Raw genomic sequence first — 22,792 nt, 5'->3', positions numbered from 1 at the left:
TTCAACATTGCCTCTCAGTATAGATCTAGGCGACTGTGAAATGTAATTAGAAAGGATCCCATAGATCAGTGGTCAAAACACAGTTTGTCCATACTGGCTGTGCCAAACCTCCACGTGGAGAATATAAAGGTGGATAATTCATGAAAAAAATAGATCTGTCATTTCTAAGAACGTTATTACAGCAATGTCTCCAGTGCCAGAAGGGGTAAGACTGTGTCAGCATTCCTATAACGAAGCAGCTTACTTTCAAGAGCCTTACAACTGAGCCAAAATACATTCTGTAGGACAGTATATCACAATTTGCCAGTTTCACTATGGGGACTACACCTTTTCCTGAAGCATCAATCCTAAGCTCCTGCAAAACACATGATACTGAATTAAACTGACAGTTTGTTTCAATAGAGCAATTTTTATGCACCACATAAGATGAATTATACAAGACTGACCGGTGTGTATTTTAAACATCATGTAAACATACATTGTCACCCTAAATATTGACTCTCCCAGAAGCAATTAATATATTAAGTTCCCAGCTCACTTAAAGTGCAGTATAGTGAGTAATGCACATTTGATGATGTTTCCATTTTTGGGCCAGTTGGGTCTAATTCACTGTGGCTTAACTTTGATAGGCGCTACACTAGCGCTCCGCTAGTTCGAACTTAATTCGAACTAGCGGAGCGCTTAGTTTGAACTAGCTAAACCTCATTCTACGAGGACTAAGCCTAGTTCGAACTTACTAGTTCGAATTAAGGGCTGTGTAGCCCCTTAATTCAAACTAGTGGGAGGCTAGCTCTCCCCAGCTTTCCCTGGTGGCCACTCTGGGCACCACCAGGGAAACTCATATGCCCCTTTCCCGGCCCCGGAGCCCTTAAAGGGGCATGGGCTGGCTACGGTGCCCGTGCCAGGTGCAAGCCTGCCAGCACCCAGCCAGCAGACCCTGCACCTGGCACGCCATGACCCAGCCACCCGATGCCCCCCAGCCCTCCGCCTCTTTCCGGGACCAGGCTGGCGGCTCTCGGGAGCCTGGCCAGGACCGCAAGAGGCGGGCACCCGCCTGGTCTAGTGCAGACATCGTGGACCTCATCCACGAACTCCGCACTAGGCACAGGAAAGTGGCCATCTAGGGAAAGAGAGCTGCCAGCCTGGCCACCCAGGAGCAGGTTTGCATGAAAATCAAGGTGGTCCACTGAGACCCCCGACCCTGAGCCCTGAGCTTACGATGGCCGTATTGGGTCAGACCAAAGGTCCATCTAGTCCAGTAGCCTGTCTGCCGACAGCAGCCAACCCAAGGTACTCTGGAAGGGATGGACCAAAGACAGTGACCAAGCCATTTGTCTCGTGCCATCCATCTCCAGCCTTCCACAAACTTTGGGCAGGGACACCATTTCTACCCCCTGGCTAATACCACTCCATGGACCCAACCTCCATGACTTTATCTCACTTCTCTTTAAACTCTGTTCTAGTTCCAGCCTTCACAGCCTCCTGCAGCAAGGAGTTCCACAAGTTGAGTCTTTGCTTTGTGAAGAAGAACTTTCTGTTACTAGTTTGAAGTCTGCTATCCATTCCTTTCCTTTGATGTCCTCTAGTCCTTCTATTATGGGAACTAATGGAGAACTTTTCTTTATGCACCCTCTCTACACCACTCTTGCTTTTATAGACCTCTATCATATCTCCCCTCCATCTCCTCTTCTCTAAGCTGAAAAGTCCCAGTCTCTTTAGCCTCTCTTCATATGGGACCTGTTCCAAACCTCTGATCATTTTAGTTGCCCTCCCCTCTCCCAGCCTCTCTCTGTGGTCTTACTCCACATTAGGTGCTCAAATAGTTGTAAAAGCACTGAGACGTCTCTCCAACTAATCTGACTCTTCTCCTAAACATTACACCTCAGTCATGTCAAAACATATGTTAACTGGCAAGTATTACTGATAGTTCTACATAGCAGATAGGAAGACCAAAGAGGAATCTTTAATAAATTAGTGAATATGACTAATTTTTATAAGCAGACCATATCCGTTTATTCCTAAGAATTAATAACATGTCAAAGAGGTAATTTCACATGGAGAAAGAACCTACTGTTATGAAATTATCATTATTGGTAATACATCTATAACAGAAGTATGCACCAGTTTGTGCATAATAGACCCTGCTTCATCGGAAAACTGTAAACGAATCCTGCAATGAAAATGCAGGCTCTTGAAGTACAAGCATATCTAAAATATCAAGGCCACTAGTTATTAGCAAGCTTTAAAAGGTTCTGTGATAAGTGGAGTTAAAAAGACTGAGAAACACAATATTTGTACTAATGGCTACATAATCCTAGCATAGGCTCCATGATTGAAAAGCAAATCTAGTTCAGAACAGGACTCAAAATTATTAACCGAAAATCATGAAACCAAGCAAGCCACTGACCCTAAGGACACATCAGATCCTGCATGTCTTAATATGCTAATGGCACACAGCAAATGATAATACACCCAGGAAAAAGTTCCTGATGTGTCTTTTTTATCCCCTTTCTTCTTTGTCTGAACATATCTGTCAATAGGCACTTTGTTTCACATGGTTTGAAGCAAAGTATTACGAGAATCTCACTGGCTTCTGACATATAGGGCATGTTCAGAGAACCTTTTTAAAAATGAATTTTTACCCAAAGTGGTATAGGCGACTTCTCTCATAAATATGAATCTTAAAATATTGCCCAAAATTGTGGCAAACATTGAAAGCCTGCCCCCCTTAATATCAGAAGTGACCTGGGTATTTACCGTCTATCAATGGCCCCTCCTTACCTCATTTTTCCAGTCCCATTGGCCTTCTAAATTAACTACAAAGATATGAAAGCAACCTAAGACTTGAAATCCCTGCTAGTAACAGGGTACGTTATAAATTAGCAATGCTCTGACTCACTGAAGATCGCCATCGCTCTTCTATGGATAAGTAACATTTGACAAAGATGGTAATAGTCCTCCAGAGGCTCCAACTGAAATTTGTCCTTATCATTCCTGTTTTGAAAAATAAAAACTACTGAATCCAGCCTTTGATTTTTCAATTCAGATTGAAAAGGAGAAGTTACTCACCTGGGCTGTGTCTACACTGGCATGAATTTCCGGAAATGCTTAAAACGGAATACTATTCCATTTTCAGTTTTTCCGGAAAAGGAGCATCTACATTGGCAGGCTGCTTTTCCGGAAAAGCCCTTTTTCCGGAAAAGTGTCTGTGGCCAATGTAGACACGCTTTTCCGGAAAAGAGCCCTGATCGCCATTTTCGCGATTGGGGCTTTTTTCCGGAAAAGACTACTGGGCTGTCTACACTGGCCCTTTTCCAGAACAGTGTTCCAGAATAAGGACTTATGCCCGAGCAGGAGCAGAATAGTTTTTCCGGAATAGCGCCTGATTTTGTACAGTAGAGCATCGTTGCTTTTCCGGAAATTCAAGGGCCAGTGTAGACAGCTCACGGCTTATTCTGGAAAAGCGGCTGATTTTCTGGAATAAGTGGCCCAGTGTAGACACAGCCCTGGTGTAGTAACGATCATTCTTCGAGATGTGTCTCCGTGGGTGCTCCACTCTAGGTGTCGGGATCGTCCCAGCGCCGCTGATCGGAGGCTTTTCGTAGCTGTAGTCGGCCGGACCACGCGTGCGCGGCAGGCTCCGCATGCCGTTTCTCCAGTCACGCGGTCCGGCCCCTTCGCCAGTTCCTGTCACCGTCCGGAATCTGTAACGAGATAAGGAGACAGACCCGGAGCGGGGAGGAGGGCGGGACGTGGAGCACCCACTGGGACACATCCCGAAGAATGATCGTTACTACACCAGGTGAGTAACTTCCCCTTCTTCTTCGAGTGGTCCCCATGGGTGCTCCACTCTAGGTAACTACAAAGCAGTAGTCAAGGTGCGCACCAGGTCAATGACGTTGTGCAGAGGCTAGAACCGCGGACGCTACTGCTGCGTCTGGGGCCCAGTGCCACACTATAGCATAATGATGAACGAAAGAAGTGCAAGAGGACCAGGTGGCTGCCCGGCAAATGTCGCTGAGAGGGACACCTCGGGCAAAGGCGGTGGAGGTGGCCACCGCTCTAGTGGAATGAGCAATAGGTTGAGCAATGAGGGGCCTTCCTTTGAGTGAATGGCATGTGGAGATGCAATCTGTAATCAGTCTAGCTATACGTTGACTTGAAAGAGGATTGCCTTTGGAACGTTGCGCTATGGATACAAGCAGCTTGTCCGTACGTCTCCATGAACGGGTTCTTTCTATGTAAAAAGCGAGAGCTCGTCGCACGTCCAGTGTGTGAAGCAAGGCCTCTGATGGAGAAGAATGTGGCTTAGGATAAAAGACATTTAAAACTATAGGCTCATTGATATGGAAAGACGTATTGACCTTGGGGATGAACGCCAGATGCAGGAGCAATATCACTGTGTCCTTTGAAAAGGATGTGTAAGGAGGACTTGCCATTAACGCTCCTAGCTCGCTGACTCTGCGTGCCGAGGTAATCGCCAATAGGAATACAACTTTCATTGTTAACATTCGCAGCGATATTGATGCCAAAGGCTCAAAGGGGGGGTGCACTATTGTGTGCAGGACCAAATCCAGGCTCCAGGCTGGTGGAGGAGGTCTGTGAGGTGGATGCAGGTTCATCAAAACCTTTAAAAACCTTTTTGTAGTTTGATGGGAAAAAATTGAGGAACCCTGTAGTGGCTCATGAAAGGCACTGATCGCTGCTATATGAACTTTCAGAGTAGACAAGGAGAGACCAGAGTCGTGAAGCTGTAGGACGTAATCTAGGATCTGTTGCAAAGGAGAAACAAGGGGTTCCATATTTTGAGTCTGACACGATTGAGCAAATCTCCGCCACTTCCCCAGGTAAGCTCTCCGAGTGGAATCTTTCCTACTACTCATCAAAATTGTCTTGACTCGTTGTGAGCAAAGGTGCTCATCCTGTTTGAACCAGTTATCAGCCATGCTGTGAGGTGAAGTGAGTCGAGTCTGGGATGCAGGAGAGCTCCGTTCTGCTGTGATAACAAGTCTGGACAAAGAGGGAGTGGCCATGGTGGGTATATTGACATCCTGTGCAAGAGTGGGTACCAAGGCTGTCTTGGCCATGCCGGAGCTATCAATATGACTGTTGCGCATTCGAGCATTATTTTCTCGAGAGTCCTGGCCACCACCCTAGATGGCTGCGGGCTTCTACGTTGGGGTCTTTGTTTAGAGCGATTGTGATCAAACAGACGAGGTTGTTGCCTTGGGAATTGAAAGTCATAACGCCTCTGATACGGGAAGTATCTCCGGCGGCGGAACGGTGGTACGTACATGCCAAGAGTATGAAGGGTCGTATGCAAGTCTTTTCCCGTGTGCAGCACCTCATCAGTTTTGTCTGCAAATAATTTCAATTTGTCGAAGGGCAGGTCTTCGACTTTCGCCTGCAAATCTCTAGGGGCCCCAGCAGCGGCCAACCATGATGCTCTACGCATGGATATCGCGGTGGCTATTGATCTCGCTGCCATGTCCGCAACATCCATGGCTATCTGCAGACTGGCCCTGGAGCAAGCATGCCCCTCCTGTACCACGGCGCGGAGTATGGCTTTATCCTCTTCAGAGGCATTCTGGGCAAGCCCCGCCAACTTGGCAATGTTATCAAACCCGTGGTTGGACAGAAGTGCCGCGTAATTGGCAATGCGAAGAAGGAGGGTAGACGAAGAATAAACCTTCCTTCCGAAGATGTCTAATTTTTTGGCCTCTTTTTCCGCTGCCGCATTCTTTACCTGCGGATTCTTGGCACGATTAAGGGCTGCATCTACTAGTAGGGAATTTGGCTGGGGGTGCGTAAAAAGAAACTCCAAGCCCTTGGAAGGAACGAAATACCTCTTTTCCGCCCGCTTTGACGTAGGTGGGGCGGAGGCCGGGGTGTGCCAGATCTCCGAGGCCGGTTCGAGAATAGCCTCGTCAATTGGGAGTGCTGGTCTTGACTGTTGTCTCGGGTGTAAGTTCTTCAGCAACTTGTATTGTTTGGTGTGCACGTCCGTCATCTGAACGTTCTGCGTGTGTGCTACCCGTTTAAAAAGGTCTTGGAATTCTCGACCGTCGTCAGGAGGTAAACTGTCTCCTTGAAACACAGCCTCGTCCAGAGAGGATGAAGAAATGTCAGCTGGAGATACTGTGCACGGAGGAACATCCTCATCTGAAATTTGACCCTCCTCAGGTTCTGACATCTGAGGGGGAGACGAAGGAGCAACCGCTGGAATGTTTGGTGATAGGACTGGCTGCCTTAATGACCCCACCGGGGACTGGTGTCTATGCCGCGAGACATGGCAATTACAAGAGTGAGGAGGAGAACGAGACCTTGTGTAGTGATGAGAAGAATTGTCTCTCTCCCCATGTAGACAGGAGCTGTCGGGAGATGGTCTCCTAGATGAATAGGCAGTACTGTATCTGCTGACATAAGACCTCGAGGGTGAACGAGTTGGTGAGCGAGACCTAGAAGTATGCATCCCAAAATGTGGTATGGGGTGCCTGTAAACGTAAGTGTAATGCGGCCTCGAGTGGCGGTGCGGAGAGCGGGAGCTGCGATGATAATGAGGCCCCCTTGGAGAATGGTATCGCGGGGGTGAGGGAGACGGTGCCAGCGGAAAAAACGGTGATGGAGAAGGAGACGCTCTTCTAGGAACCGACTTCCTTTGAGCTTTTGTAGGTACGGTCGAAGGCATGGCGCAGGGCTCGCCGACGGAGGAACGCTTGGAGACCTGATCCTCATCGTCTACCAGTATTGGGGAGTGCCTTGCCGATGAAGCTGGGGAGGCTAACTCTCGTACCGGTGCTGTAGGTGGAACCGAGCTGCGATGGTCCACCGGTGCCATGCTCGTTTTCTTTATAATTTGCGGTGCCGCTCCTGGCACCGTAGTGTGACTGCCACTCGGCGCCGAATCAGGTGCCATGGGCGTTCGGTGCCCCGGTGCCTCCTGCTCTGTCGGTGCCGCTGGTTGAAGCGGTGCCGGCTGCGGTGCCGTATTGTGCCTCCCGTGCTTCTGCACCGTCGGTGCCGAGGTTGAACGGTCAGGCACTCTCATAGGCTGCCGCCCTTGAATCAGCAGTGCCGATTTCTTTCCCGCCTTAACGGCGGTCGACATCACCAGCACGGAAAAGGAACGCCCCACAGACCACAGACTTATGCCTATGTGATTTTTGTTTCGCAGGCTGATAACCCGTTCCGGAGGTACCCGGCTGGTCACCCTCACTGATTCTAGATAGAGGGGCTGCGGTCAGGGATCACGCTGGGGAGACTTCCTTCCTTTTGAGCCGACCCACTCAGCGGTGAAGACCTCCTCTTGCGCTCCATAGAGGGACCTCCTTGAGGCATTTCAGAAGGCTGCAGAGCCTTATCAAATAGGATGAGCTTCAGCCTCATGTCCCTGTCCCTACATGCCCTGGCCGTTAATTTGGAACAGTGAGCACGTTTGCTCGGCACATGGGACTCCCCCAAGCAGCGTATGCATGCGTCGTGGCCGTCGGACGCCGGCATGGGGTCTTTGCATAAAGAACATTTCTTAAAACCCGGTGAACCGGGCATTTTGAATGTCTCAGTTTTAAAACAGTAGATAAAACTAGAAATAACAGTATCCTTAACTACGCAAACTTTAAAATTTATTTTTTTAAACAGATAGCTAACTACCTAACTAACGCTAACTATAACTTGAGGAAAACTAATGAAAATTTTTAACTTTTCTATTGAAAGGAGCTGCCTCTGAGGAGAGACTGCGATCTCCGTCAGCAACCTAGGACGGTTGAAAGGAACTGGCGAAGGGGCCGGACCGCGACTGGAGAAACAGCGCGCGGAGCCTGCCACGCATGTGCGGTCCGGCCGACTACAGCTACGAAAAGCCTCTGATCAGCGGCGCCGGGACGAGCCCGACACCTAGAGTGAAGCACCCACGGGGACCACTCGAAAAAGAACTTAGTATTGTTATGAGCAACAGTCTTCATCTCCAAAGCCCTCACACCTTCAGAGACCCACAATCATCAATCCTCTCCACATAACAGTTATACGAAGCAGTAGCAAAAGCTAGTTCTAAATACTCTTTATCTCAAATTTTAAAATGCCTTATTTCCCAGTTTTCTCAATTTGAGAGACAAAAGCAGCACCTGGAGAAAGAGCTGCCATGCCATCTAATGCTGAAACTAGGCAAGATCAAGGTGATGCTGGTAAAAAGAGGGAAGTGGTTTAAAATAATTGTCTCCTTCATACCACCTCCTACTATTGAGACTATCTGTCTTCATATTATTTGATCAAGCTGCAATTTTAAGGACCTTTGGGACTCAGCATTATTGATTGCCCAAATAGTCACAGTAGCAAAACACACTATCTTCCACCTGCAAGCAGCCAGACCTTATGACTTCCTATGAGGCACAGATCTAGCCATGGAGATCCAAGCTTTTGCACCCTTCAGTCTGGATTAGTGCAATTGCTACAGTCAACAGAGAAGCCTCATATTCTGAAACAGCTCTGACTAGTACAAAATACAGCAGCTCATTTGCCTAGCAATACAGGTTGCCATGACCACATCATCCAAGTAATCTCTGCAGTAATTCTGCCCTGCATCCAAAGCCTTCCATGAGACTGGCTCTAGGGAGAGAATGCCTCTCCCTTTGTGACGATCACCTCCCCCGACAGCTGTGGTCCATTGAAGAGTGAAATACTGACCAGCAGGAGGATGTGAGGACTTCTGAATGTGGAAGGAGCTATATCTAAATTACAGAACTTACTTCTGCAAGAAATTAGCAATCAAACTTATTTTGACATAGATATCCCTAAATAAAGTTTTCTCTTTGGCTATGTCTACACAGCAGTGTTATTTCAGAATAAAAGATGGTATTCTGAAATAACAAAGAGCACATCTATAAAGCAAGCCATTATTCTGAAACAATGGAGAGCTGGAGGACTTCTTACTCCAACTCCTGTAACCCTCATTTCACAAGGAGTAAGGGAAGTTAAAGGAAGTGTTCTTCCTTCAACTTCCTGCTGTATAGACAGCACCAAAAGCAAAATTAAGCTAGTTCAACTTCAGCTGCGCAGTTGACATAGCTGAAGTTGTGTAGCTTAATTCAACTTTTGTCCTGCTGTGTAGATGTGTCCTTTTTTAATAAATTCCTGTCACTTTCTCACACACACACATGCTCACTAAAAATGATAAAGTAATGATTCTGTTTCTGTTACAGGTAGAAGAGAGAGTATGCAAAAGAGTATTTCTGTTTTTAATACTTGCTCAGCTACTTTGTGGATAATAACCATATAAATAAGACAAAACAAAAATGAGGCTGGCAAAATAATTTGTGGCACTCAGATATCATTTTCTTATTCATGATGAAATCTGTACTCTTTGTTCCCTATTCAGTTCAGAATGCTCATTACTGTACCTGTAGCACTAGGGAGAATGAAGTGGGAGAGAGATACAGCTGATTGACTGGGAACTATTCTGTGCTTTCTAGAAAGTGGACCAATTTATGAGATTCAGATCTTAGCTGTACCAGATAATGGTCACTGCCCTCCATTTAATTGTGCATGCTGCAAATGTCAGATGAGATCTAACTGCTCCAAAGTGCTTTTCATGAGCCTGAGAACTGGAGCTGTCCAAACTCTGTTTCAGATAAGAGCATGCCCAGAGGAATGAAACTGGACCCAGGCACAGAGGGTCATGATGTAAGAGTCACAAATCTCTGACATACCAGTGTAGAAAGAGGTACCGGTGTTTAGCAGGTACTGATGGAATAAGTCTTGATGTCACAAGAGTGTTTTTGGAACTGGGTGAATATTGAAATACACTTGATTTCACAGAAACATAAGTAACATTCCAAGATAAATTCCTCTATCAGTTACCTCAATATGTTTAAAATGGAGATGTCTCCATCTGCTCCATACATAAGATGAGGAAGGGTTGTTCTTTCATTGTTTAAGACCCTATAAGACTACTATTGACTTTCAGGGTATGTCTACACCACACTAAAATACCCATGGGAGCAAGTCTCATAAGCCAACTTGGGTTTACACTACAAGCCTAAAATAGCAACACAGTCATTTGGAACCCAGGTTCTAGAATCTGGTTACCGAGCTCTGAGAGGTGAGGGCTCAGAGCCTAGTCTCCAGCCTGAGCACAAATATCTACACTGATATTTCAGCCCTGTAGCATATGCCCCAGACAGTTGACCCAGGTTCTAAGACTTGCTGTTGCAGGGTTTTTTTGTGTCTCAGATACAAATGCATGCTTCAGGTGCTACAAATATTAACATCCAACCCTCCCAATAACTGCTCCTGGTGAGAGATGTAGCATGAGACTTGTGAGATGGTTCTTGTGTAATGCCTGTTCAATAAAAATATTTTCTTGAAATAGACTGTAGTTTCCCACCTATATAAAAACTTTAGACAATGACCTCTTTTTGGTCTTTACAATTTAAATACCAAATAGCATAAGAAGATTTCTTTGATGGAATTTGGATCCATCTCATGGCCAGTCTCATAGTTACAGGCCTCGCTCTAGGGATTGAAAATTGTATTATTCCAGGAGAATGTAGATGTCACAGTCACAGGGAAAATACTGATCTCTCAGGTAAGGTCAGTCCCCTGGAGAGCTTTGAATACTTGACATTCATATACTATGCTTATGTCAGGCCCTATAAGAATGAACACAGTTCTGTGCAATGTTATGCTGGCCCGGTTAGTCCCAGGACAATAGAGACAAAAGTAGGGGAGATCATATCTTTTATTGAACCAACTTTTCTTGAAGAGAGAGAGATGTTTTTGAACTTTACACAGAGTTCTTCTTTGGGTTTGGGAAATGTACCTAGTGTGTCATAGCTAAACGGGGTGGAACATATTGTTTAATATAAGTAGTTAACATGTTATTTCAAAGATCATTCAAAGTGAAGTGGCTTTTAAAACACCTCTCCCATCAAAAGGAAAAATAAGCTCTGATGTGGATTTAGTGGGATATAGATTGTTATAATAAGCCATAATCCAGTCTCACTATATATTAGTGGTGTCTAGACCCTAATGTTCAGAGGGATGAATATTAGACACTTCGAAATTGCGAATGCAGATAGGATTTGAATTTCCAAAGCTTCATTTGCATAGTCGTGTCTTGGCACGCTTTCGAAAAAGCGCTATTTTAAAAGTGAAACTGCAGTCTAGACACGGTTCTTCCAAAAATAGAAGCCTTTTTCAAAAGATCCTCGAAAGAACCTCATTTTTTGAGATATACGTTCTTCCTGAAAATAAGTGGCAGAAGGGCTCCTGTGCAAGAGAGGTTTTCTGCACAAGAAGGAGCAGAATAGACAGCTCCTTCTTGCGCAAAAGCCCCTTCCGCAAAAATGGCGGCTCATTAGGTATGCAAATGAGGCACGGCAATATTCATCGCCACACCTCATTTGCATATCTTCTTGCGCAACAATGCACAGTGTAGACATAGCATAAGGGTTTATTTCCTCCACCTATGACTGGAAAGCTGTAAATAGCCCACTTCATTTTGAATGGTCTCTTGAACTATGTGTTAACTACATATGCTAAACAATCTGTTCCTCCTTGTACTTAGTTATGTAACCTGGCTGAGTACATCTACACATCGAAGAAAACCTTCCAAGCTCTGGCTCTAGGACCCTAGAAGGTGGAAGGGTTCCAGCTCAGACTCCAGCCCAAGCTCAGAAGTTTACACACCAATTAAACAGCCCCTGAGCCTACACTCACAAACCTGAATTGGCTGGCACAGGCAAGATGCAGGTTTTTCTTTGGGTCTGGAGAATGTATTTGGAAGGTATGTCTATACAGCAAAGAAGAGCTCTGTGTAGCCCCAAAATTGTGTGTCTCACTAACCAAAATTGGTCCAATACAAGACACTACTTCCCCCCTCTCCAGCCTTCAGTGGGCCAGGATTTTACTCTTTGACCAGTACTCTGAGTTCAGTGGAGAGCAATGCAAAGAATGGAGCATCAGGGTGATGTGCCCTATTGAACAGCCAAAACAAAACAAGCAGCAAAATGTCCAGAACATCTTTATTTAGAAAGAGACACTTTGCAGGGTAGGAGATTTTAGGCTCCATGACTGCACACTCATCAGCAAACACTATCTTTATTCTATTTTTAATACTTAATGGAGTATGGTGATCCGACTGCTAAGAGTTCATAGAATCATAAATATTAAGGTCTATTCCAACCCTAGGAGGTCATTGAGTCCAACCCCCTGTTTGAAGCAGAACCAGACCCAACTAAATCATTCTAGACAGAGCTTTGTCAAGCCGGGACTTAAAAATTTAAAGGTAGAGGTTCCAACCACCTCCACAGGTAATCAATTCCAGTGCTTCATCATCAATATGCCATGTAAATCTGGACACTTGTGCATCCACTTAAGAGAGATCCAGGACTAAATAAGCCCAGTTCTTGCAGTCTCTCCTCAGAAGTCATGTGCCCCAGCTCACTAATCCTAACCCTCTGTTAGACTCTCTCAATTTGTCCACATCCTGTCTGTAGTGGGGGCCCCAAAACCGGATACACCATTAGCCTTCTTGGCAACAAGAACATACTGTTGACTAATATCCAGATTTTCATTGACAGTAATCCCCAGATCCTTTTTCTTAGAACTGCTGCTTAGCCCCACCCTGTAACAATGCTTGGGATTCTTCCACTCTAAGTGCAGAATTCTGCACTTGTTCTTGTTGAACCTCCCATTTGTCTAGGTCACTCTGGACCCTGTCCTTACCCTCCAGCTTAATATCAATCATGAACTTGCTGAGAGTGCAATTCATCCTATCATATAGATCATTAATGAAAATGTTGAACAAAACTGGCCCCAAGATTGATCCAAGGCACTCCACTTGATACCAGCTGGCAACTACATATCGAGCCATTGATCACTACCTGTTGAGACTAATGGTCTAGACAGCTTTCTATCCACCTTACAGTCCATTCATCTAAGTTATATTTCTTCAACTTACTGGCAAGAATACTGTGGGAGACTATATCAAAAGCAAGTCGAGGTATATCATAGTACCACTTTTCCTATATCTAGAGAACCAGTTAGCATAGAAGGCAATTAGGTTGGATAAGCATGACTTGACCCTGTTGAATCCATGTTGACTGTTCCTGGTCCCCTTCCTCTCCTCCAGTGCTTTCAAAATGGATTTTTGGGTACCTGCTACTTGGTTTTTCCAGAGACTGAGGTGAGCCTGACCAGTCTGTAATTTCCTACATTCTCCTTCTTCCTTTTTTTGGAGATGGGCACTACATTTGCCCTTTTCCAATTGTCCAGAACCTTCTCTGATCACCAAGAGTTTTCAAAGAATGGCCAGTGCCTCTGCAATCACATTAGCCAACTCTCTTAGCATCCTCAGATGCATTGGATCTGGCCCCAGGGACTTGTACATGTCCAGATTTTCTAAATAGTCCTTAACCTGTTCTTTCACCACTGAAGGCTGCTCAACTCCTTCTCTTACTGTGCTGCCCAGTGCAGCAGTGTGGGAGCTGACCTTGTCTGTGAAGACACAAGCAAAAAAAAGCTTTGAGTATTTTAGCATTTTCCACGTCATCTGTCACTTTGTTGCCTTTCCCATTCAGTCAGGGTTCCACACTTTCCCTGACCTTCTTCTTGTTGCTAAGTTACCTATAGAAACCCTTCTTGTTATCCTTCACATCTCTTGCTAGCTGCAACTCCAATTATGCTTTGGCCTTCCTGATTATACCTCTGCATGCTCGAGCAGTATTTATACTTCCTCTATTTATTTATCCAGGTTTACACTTCTTGTAAGCTTCCTTTCTGTGTTTAAGCTCACTGAAGATTTCTATTTTAAGCCAAGCAGGTCTCACCTGCCATATTTGCTATTCTTTCTGCATGTCAGGATAGTTTGTTCCTGTGCCCTTGATAAGGTTTCTTTAAAATAGAGCCAGCTATCCTGGACTGCTTTCCCCCTCACATAAGCCTCCCAGGATATGTCTACACTGCAGTGTTTTCCCGAAAAAACTGCCGTTTTCCCAGAAAAATACTTGCATCCACACTGCCATTGAGTTCTTTTGGCAGAAAGTCAAAAGAACAGAAGGGTTTTTACAACAGCAGTAAGCCTCATTCTATGAGGAAAAAGCCTTTTTCTGTGTGGACACAGAAGAGGGAGTTTTTTCGAAAGAAGAGGACTCCAGGAAATAACACAGGTGCTCTTGTGGCCACTCCGTCCAGACTGATCACAACTTAAATGCAAGATAGCGTCCAATGAATGTGGATGCTATCTTTCAAAAAAGCACATCACTTTTTCATTGCACTTTTGCTGTGTGGAAGCTCTCTTTTGAGATACGTTTTTCCAGAAGATCTCTTCCGGAGAAGCTTCTTCCGAAAGAAGCTTGCAGTCTAGACATAGCCCTAAGGGATCTAACCCATAAGTTCCCTGAAGGAGTCAAAGTCTGCTTTTCTAAAGTCCAGCTTCCATATTCTGCTGCTCTCCTTTCATCAGGATCCTGACCTTCAACCATTTCATGGTCATGGCTGCTGAAGTTGCCATCTGCTGCTGCTTCCCCTGCCAACTCTTCCCTTTAAACTAAGAGAGGGGGGAAAGATGATTGGTGCAGAGGAGCACATGGATCAGACAGAGACTTCTCTTAGAGGAGGGTCTATTGATAGAGATTTTCTACATTTTAGTCAAGAAGAGAGGATGGAAGAGGATAAAGTATGGTCCAGATCAGACGAGTAACATTCACATAAAAAATAATCTGACACATCAGAAAATGGCAGACAAATAAACAGTGACAAGTTTTTAAAGTGCTTGTACACAAATGCTAGAAGTCTAAATAATAAGATGGGTAAACTAGAGTGCCTCATGTTAAAGGAGGATATTGATATAATAGGCACCACAGAAACCTGGTGGAGTGAGGACAATCAATAGGACACAATCTTGCTGTGGTACAAAATATATCATAAGGACAGAACAGGTAGTACAGGGAGGAGGGGGTGAGTGGCACTATACGTGAAAGAAAATATAGAATCAAATGAAATAAAAATCTTAAATGAATCAACATGTTCCATAGAATCTCTATGGATAGTAATTCCATGCTCTAATAAGAATATAACAGTAGGGATATATTATCGACCACCTGACCAGGACAGTAATAATGATTATGAAATGCTAAGGGAGATTAGAGAGTCTATCAAAATAAAATACTCAATAATAGTAGGGGATTTCAATTATCCCCATATTGACTGGGTACATATCACTTAGGACGAAATGCCGAGATACAATTTCTTGATACCTTAAATGACTGCTTCTTGGAGCAGCTGGTACAAGAACCCACAAGGGGAGAGGCAATTCTCGATTTAGAACTGAGTGGAGCGCAGGATCTGGCCCAAGGGGTAACTATAATAGAACCGCTGGGAAATAGTGACCATAATATAATATCATTTAACATTCTTGTGATAGGAAGAACACCTCAGCAGCTCAACACTGTGGCAGAAAGGATAACTATGCAAAAATGAGATTAGTTAAACAGATACTAAAAGGTACAGTGACTAAAGTAAAATCTCTGCAAGCTGCATAGACACTATTCAAAGGCACCATAATAGAGGCCCAACTTAAACGTATACCCCCAAAAACACAGTAAAAGAACTAAAAAAGAGCCACCGTGGCTTAACAACCATGTAAAATAAGCAGTGAGAGATAAAAAGGCATCTTTTAAAAAGTGGAAGTCCAATCCTAGTGAAGAAAATAGAAAAGGCGTATAAACACTGCCAAATTAAGTGTAAAAAGGAAAAAAGAAAAGCCAAAAAGGAGTTTGAAGAACAGCTAGCCAATGACTCAAAAGGTAATAACAAAATGTTTTTTAAGTACATCAGAAGCAGGAAGCCTGCTAAACTGCCAGTGGGACCTCTGGATGATCGAGATACAAAAGGAGCACTTAAAGACGATAAAGTAATTGCAGAGAAACTAAATAAATTCTTTGCTTCAGTCTTTACGGCTGACGATGTTATGGAGGTTCCCAAACCTGAGCTGGACTTTGTAAGTGACAAAGCAGAGGAATTGTTACAGACTGAAGTGTCATTAGAGGAAGTTTTGGAATTAATTGATAAACTTAACAGTAACAAGTCACCGGGACCAGATGTCATTGACCCAAGAGTTCTGAAAGAACTCAAACGTGAAATTGCAGAACTATTAACTAGGGTTTATAACCTCTCCTTTAAAACAGCTTCTGTACCCAATGACTAGAAGATGGCTAATGTAACGCCAATATTTAAAAAGGGCTCTAGAGGCAATCCCAGGAATTACAGATCGGTAAGTCTAACGTCAGTACCAGGAATATTAGCTGAAACAATAGTAAAGAATAAAATTGTCAGACACTTAGAAGAACATAGTTTGTTGGGCAAAAGTCAACATGGTTTCTTCAAAGGGAAATCATGTCTTACTAACCTATTATAATTCTTTGAAAGGGTCAACAAACATGTGGACAAGGGGGATCCAGTAGATATAGTGTACTTAGATTTCCAGAAAGCCTTTCACAAGGTCCCTCACCAAAAGCTCTTACGTAAATTAAGTTGTCATGGGATAAGAGGGAAGGTCCTTTCATGGATTGAGAAACAGTTAAAAGACAGGAAACAAAGGGTAGGAATAAGTGGTAAATTTTCAGAATGGAGAGGGGTAACTAGTGGTTTTCTCCAAGGGTCAGTCCTAAGACCAGTCCTATTCAACTTATTCATAAATGATCTAGAGAAAGAAGTAAACAGTGAGGTGACAAAGTTTGCAGATGATACTAAACTGCTCAAGGTAGTTAAGACCAAAGCAGACTGTGAAGAACTTCAGAAAGATTTCACAAAACTAAGTGATTGGGCAACAAAATGGCAAATGAAATTTAATATGGATAAATGTAAAGTAATGCACATTGGAAAAAATAACCCTAACTATACATATAATATGACGGGGGCTAATTTAGCTATAACTAATAAGGAAAGAGATCGTGGAGTCATTGTGGATAGTTCTCTGAAGACCTCTACGCAGTGTGCAGCGGCAGTCAAAAAAGCAAACAGGATGTTAGGAATCATTAGAAAGGGATAGCGAATAAGACAGAGAATATCTTATTGCCCTTATATAAACCCGTGGTACTCCCACATCTTGAATACTGCATACAGATGTGGTCTCCTCATCTCAGAAAAAGATATACTGGCATTAGAAAAGGTTCAGAGAAGGGCAACTAAAATGATTAGGACTTTGGAATGGATCCCATGTGAGGAGAGATTCAAGAAAGTAGGACTTTTCAGTATAGAAAAGAGGAGACTGAGGGGGGATATGATAGAGGTATATAAAATCATGAGTGGTGTGGAGAAAGTGAATAAGGAAAAGTTATTTACTTTTTCTCATAATATAAGAAGTAAAATTAATGGGCAGCAGGTTTAAAACAAATAAAAGAAGGTTCTTCTTCACACAGCACACAGTCAACCTGTGGAACTCCTTGCCTGAGGAGACTGAGAAAGCTAGGACTACAACATGGTTTAAAAGAGAACTAGATACATTCATGGAGGTTAAGTCCATTAATGGCTATTAGCCAGGATGGATAAAGAATGGTGTCCCTAGTCTCTGTTTGTCAGAGGTTGGAGATGGATGGCAGGAGAGAGATCGCTTGATCATTACCTGTTTGGTTCACACCCTCTGGGGCACCTGGTATTGGCCGCTGTTGGCAGACAGGATACTGGGCTGGATGGACCTTTGATCTAACCCAGTATGGCCATTCTTATGTTCTCTTTGTGAGCAGCAGGGCAAAATGTGCATGAGCCCTAGTTGGCTCTACCCAGCACTTGCACCAGGAAGCTTTCCCCAATACTCTTCAAAAACTTCCTGGATTCTCAGTGCACAGCAGTGTAGCTTATAAATGCTTATGGTACTTTAGTGATTAGAACTGGTCTAAATTTTTTGACTGAGTATATTTCCTATCAAAATTTGCTACTGACCTTTCTGCAGATGGCAGTAGACAACATAAATTGTGAGTTTGATTCCCCAGACCTTACTTGCTCTTCAGTTGCCAAATGGTGTAACATTGAGTATATGGCTGCATATTTACAAATAAATCTTCAAACCTAGCTATATTAGTATCAGACAAAGAGGTTTGGGGCTTTCTTCCAATGCTCCCTCTCTCCCATTCTCCATCCACTGTACTGTAGTTTAAATAAATTGCCAAAATTATCACAATAGAATCACGCCGGTTCTGGTTTTTTGACAAATAAAATGTGCAAAATTTTGCAGAATTTTTAATTTGGGACACCAAATTCCCCCACAAGTAACATGTTAGATTAAAGCTAGGCAGGGGCTGCCTACTCATGCTGCAATCACACTCTCAGTATAGATGCATGCATAATGCCAGATCCCATTTCAGTCAACGGAACGATTCCTGCTGACTTCAGTTTACTTTGGATCATGCTTTTATTATATTTCTCCTTATAGCAAAGCAGAAAGGTCAGAATACTAAGAAAACTCAGCAATTAGAATTCACTGCACTTAACAGGAACATTATTTCCTAATTATCCACTTGCTTTCCTTTACTTACAAGGTACCTGCTAGTTCTGCAAATTATTATTTATAAATCAACTGCCATGTAGAGGAGGAGTCTTTATAAAACAGATTCATCAGCATTAGCTGCCTTAGCACAGAATAATGAATGCCACAATTGCCATTTTTCCAATATCAGGTAAGGTCTGTTGGAAAATATTGCTTCTCACATCTCAGGTAGAAAATATAACCACTTATGTTCCAACATAGTAAATATTACAAAATACTTTAATGATGAAAAGAACCAATCTTCTTTTCATAGGCAGAGTACTTGTTTCTGATTAGCAAATGATTTTACATTTTCAACTATTCAGCATCATAGAACATTCTATACAATGAAAAACATTTAAACTACTAAAACAAACAGGACAGCCTAATATCATTAGGGAATTTGGTGTTCAGAAAAAAAAACTAGCATTTAATAGCTTCCTTAATGAAAAAACCAGAACTGTAAAGAACTGATGAATTTAATTTTCTCTTTAGCATATTGTTTTATACCCCTTTTATTCAAGTAAAAATGGGTTTAGATATTTTCACTAAATTAGTCTATGTTATGTTTCATGTTTCTATAAAATACTAGTCTCTAGTTTACATTTTAACGAGACAGCAACCTGTACATTTATACTGGAAGAGGTAGTCAAATTTAGTCAATGTGCAGTTCCCCCTGAACACTAACTAGTGTATATCCAAAAAGAAGAACTGTGTAACACTGAGCCACTGGAAAGTAAAGCCACATCCAACACTTTGACTTCCATCATGTTGAGATTACTAAAAAAAACCAAAACATCTGAAGGATTGAAATAGAGCATTTTAAGAGAGGTGGAGTAAATGTTTTAGGGCTTGCTCTGCTGAAATCTACAGAAAATGGGCTTAGTAGAAAAGTTACTAGGGAAAAAGGAAAGCATTCTTTTGGACAATTATTGGTTATTTCTATTGGATGAAAATCATGTCAGCAGAGACTAAGCACAATAGTCAGTGATTGGTCCTGACATGAGGGCAGGGAACCGGACTCGATGACCTCTTGAGGTTCCTTCCAGTTCTATGATTCTATGATACCAGTACAAGACTTAAATCCTAAAAATAGGGACTAAGTAGATGCAGACTTGGAGCTGGCTTGATACATAGGGGAAGCTTACCACAAGGTAGAAAATCAGTTCCAAACCTACATATCTAAGCAATCTCTAAATTTCACTCTTGGGACTGGGTAGGTCATGCAACATGATGGATCTAACTAGAATGGAATATCAGCAAGTATTTTAGTGTTATGTAATAATAATTTTCATTTTTGAACCATTATTGGTTGAAAATATTCCCTTGTATAATTATGCAACCACTAAGAACTTGATTACAATCAACAGTAAGAAGCTGGTTGCTAACAAGTCAAACATGACAAACAGTTTTGAGACAATTATTGTCATTACAAGCCATCCTCAATTGTTCAAGACAAAAATAATAGAAAGTGACAGTTGTGCAGCTGGGAGCATGGTATGGCAAATGCAATTGTTCCCTGGTTGCAAGAAGCCAGTCGGAGTGCAGCAGAGAGTCTACTAAATGCATAATTCATGTTCAGTAATATTTTAGTCTCTAAAGCAAATTAGAGTATAAACAAAGGCCCTTTAAAAAACAGAAGTTTAAGAAAAATGATTAGAGAACATATGTAGTTGGTAATTAAAACAGATGAGAGCGAGCTGATAAGTTCTTTAACACAATGCACCCATAAAGTGCTTGCAGACCTGCAACACAAATGAGAAGAGAGAATTCTGCACATGGATAGTGTTGTCACAAACTGCACACAAGGGACATGTGTCTTAATCCTGATCTCACTATTGTTTCTTGGAGCTGCCCACATATGGTATGTGTTTGAAAGGTAGAGAGCCCTGAACTCTGGGATATGGCTAACACTTAATGACATTAATATGGGAGATGTGATGAGAAAGTAGTGTCTTTGATGGAAATGTGCTGGTATTCTAAGCTCACCCCACGTTGGGGCCACACCAGATAGAATATCAAAATCAGATTATTTACTACCATCCAAGAATGTACATCACATACTTGCCTAACTATGGAGTCATTCTGATGACAATGCAAAATCAATTGCCATACCCATGGGAGGTGGTATTTTAAAATACTTGACTTTGAAAATTCCACTCAAGCCTTCAAAGGAACCATAGTGATATATTAAAGACTATAAAGTACCTAATATAGCTGCATTGATATTTAGAGTTATTATACATTATTAGTACAGTACATTATCATGGACATCATATCAGTGCCAAAGAAATATTGCAGTGTCACTGGCTTGTTCATTCACTTGCACTAGTACCACATCAGCTCCAAATAAGTCATCAAAATGTTAATGGAACTTGATTTCAACAATTGTATTGCTATTAATGATTATTTTAGTGTATTTTTTCAGTCTGTGTATTTATTTTTGAAAATTACATTACACCTAAGCAAATCCAATGGGCCACATTCACATCAGTGCGTAACTCCACTGAAGTGAAATAATACTACTGCAATACACCACAGTCTCAAATTTACTTAATCTGAAAAAATATATACCTTCTGCAGAGTTTGAGTAATATGCTATAATCTTGCTTCCTGATTGAATAAACTTGTATGATGTTAACATGCATAAGGCAATGTTTTAATTTCTCACCAATTCAGCTCATGGCTTTTTTCCCAAAACACCTAAAAATGAACAATCTAGGCCTCTTTATTCAAAAGTGAATCTGCAAAAAGTGGCAGATTAACAGCTCCTAATGCTCCACAGCAGAAGTAGAAAGAGATGCCTCATGATGCCCTGCCTATTTGCCTCAGCTCTCATATTTAGATAATCTTTCAGGCAAAGGTCCTTGGGGTTTTCTATGACTATTTAGTCCTTACTCCTTCAGCTGAGACTACCCAAAGATGCCATTTAATACCAATTTAGATGGTGGCTTTTTGTGATGAGACCAGCTGTCTAATAGGAACAGGACTAATATCATTAAACTCAATACACAAGGTCTTTGTATTTATATTCTTATATTACTTTTTGGGGGGCACGGCCATGAAATGAATGAGTATCCTGGATTAGACATCAGCTAGAAAGTCAAGCTTCTATATTACTAGAATTCTTTGCTATGCAACTAGAGAATCTGCTGTAGAGTATCTCTAGTCCCTATTGACTCCAGTGATATTCAAGGGACACAACACATCACAGAAGTCAAGCCCCTCTCTCTCCCCCAGTTAATCATTTACATTACAGGTTACCAGAGGCGGCCCCTGCCTATAGGCCGACTCGGATGTCGCCTAGAGTGCCACGTTAAATGGGGCGCCCAATGATGGCATCACGCCATTGAGGGTTGTAGAGGCAGGGGCGCTGATCGCGCATTCCGCTTGGAGCGCCAGCTGCCGGTAGCCCACCTCAGGCCGCCCCTGTAGGTTACAAATTGCCCTGTCAAATTTTAGAACAAAGTAGTGTCCCTGTTCTTTCTATAGCCATAAGACCATATCCTGCAATCCTTATTCAGTCAAAATTTCCTACAGTAAACAGGAGCTGAGAATAATTTGCTTAAAACATTTTTTTTCCAAGATTAAAATGTTAATATATCTGACATACTAGGACATTCATAGTATTGCAGCTATCCTCACTGTAGCATGCAGATCACAAAATAAAACTGATCAGGTAGTAGTAAGGCCAAAAATCCAGCCTAAAAGCAGGCTTTTGGAAAGTATATAAATAAAAGTTTTATATATCGTGAATTTAGAACAACAACTGACAAGAAAATAAAAAGGAAGGAATACACTGACAGGCTACTTTCTTTGTAGTGTGCTATAACTTTATAACATACAGGCAGTCCCCGAGTTACGCGGATCCGACTTACGTCAGATCCGCAGTTACGAACGGGGCCATTCCTCTCCCTGGTCTCCAGCAGACCAGGGAGAGGAAGCAAAGCTGCAGAACACGTGGGCAGCGGACAGGGCTGTCCGCTGCCCACGCGCTCCGAGGCTTGGCTCTGCTTTGCCCCCCCCCCCGTCCCCCTGGTCTGCAGACCAGGGGGACGGGGGGGGGGGGCAAAGCAGAGCAAAGCAGAGCCAAGCCGCGGAGCGCCCGGCCAGCTGACAGCCCAGACGCGTCTGGGCTGTCAGCTGGCCGGGCGTTCCGCGGCTTGGCTCTGCTTTGCCCCGTCCCCCGTCCCCCTGGTCTGCAGACGGGGGGGGGGGGGGGCAAAGCAGAGCCAAGCCGCGGAGCACGCGGTCAGCTGGCAGCGCGCTCCGCGG

General features: G+C 43.2%; 1 protein-coding gene across 5 annotated transcripts in view; it reads right to left on the bottom strand.

The window, feature by feature from the left end:
- The window catches only part of NOL4 (nucleolar protein 4), a 265,203-nt gene that overhangs the window by 135,230 nt on the left and 107,181 nt on the right, over positions 1–22,792 (bottom strand). The gene's annotated exons all lie outside the window — the stretch shown is intronic.

The sequence above is a fragment of the Pelodiscus sinensis genome, chromosome 2 (assembly GCF_049634645.1).
Source record: "Pelodiscus sinensis isolate JC-2024 chromosome 2, ASM4963464v1, whole genome shotgun sequence".
Taxonomy (NCBI): Eukaryota; Metazoa; Chordata; order Testudines; family Trionychidae; genus Pelodiscus; species Pelodiscus sinensis.
Note: the sequence above shows the minus strand (reverse complement) of the source record. Positions and strands in the feature narration are given on the sequence as shown.